Below are 341 nucleotides of genomic sequence, written 5' to 3'. Positions count from 1 at the left end.
CTAATTACATTCCAAAAGTCTTCCCAAAACCATTAAGATGACCCCAAAAAAGGGCAATAAGTCATTTTCTCTCAGTAAGATGAAGCACACACAGAAACTTAACAAATGTCTATATACTCGGGGCAGATCTTAACACAGAAAAAAAGAAAAATTCTTCTACAAATCAAACATAGTAAAGTTTTTGACTGAAATTCCATGGCCCCTCTCAACTCTGACTGCCCTGGAAAGAACGGCATCAGATGGGCTACTCGCTGCACCCGAAGCCTGCGAGGACGTCTCACGCGCAAATGTCCTGGATGTCACCTTCCCCTGAAAGGCATGAAAAACGGCTCATAAAAATA

General features: G+C 41.9%; 1 long non-coding RNA gene across 1 annotated transcript in view; it reads left to right on the top strand.

Annotated features, from left to right (window-relative positions):
* LOC119587067 overlaps positions 1-341 on the top strand; it is a 4,164-nt gene that overhangs the window by 614 nt on the left and 3,209 nt on the right. The gene's annotated exons all lie outside the window — the stretch shown is intronic.

The sequence above is a fragment of the Penaeus monodon genome, chromosome 22 (genome assembly GCF_015228065.2).
Source record: "Penaeus monodon isolate SGIC_2016 chromosome 22, NSTDA_Pmon_1, whole genome shotgun sequence".
NCBI lineage: Eukaryota > Metazoa > Arthropoda > Malacostraca > Decapoda > Penaeidae > Penaeus > Penaeus monodon.
The sequence above is the reverse complement of the archived record's forward strand: the minus strand, read 5'-3'. Positions and strand labels throughout refer to the sequence as shown.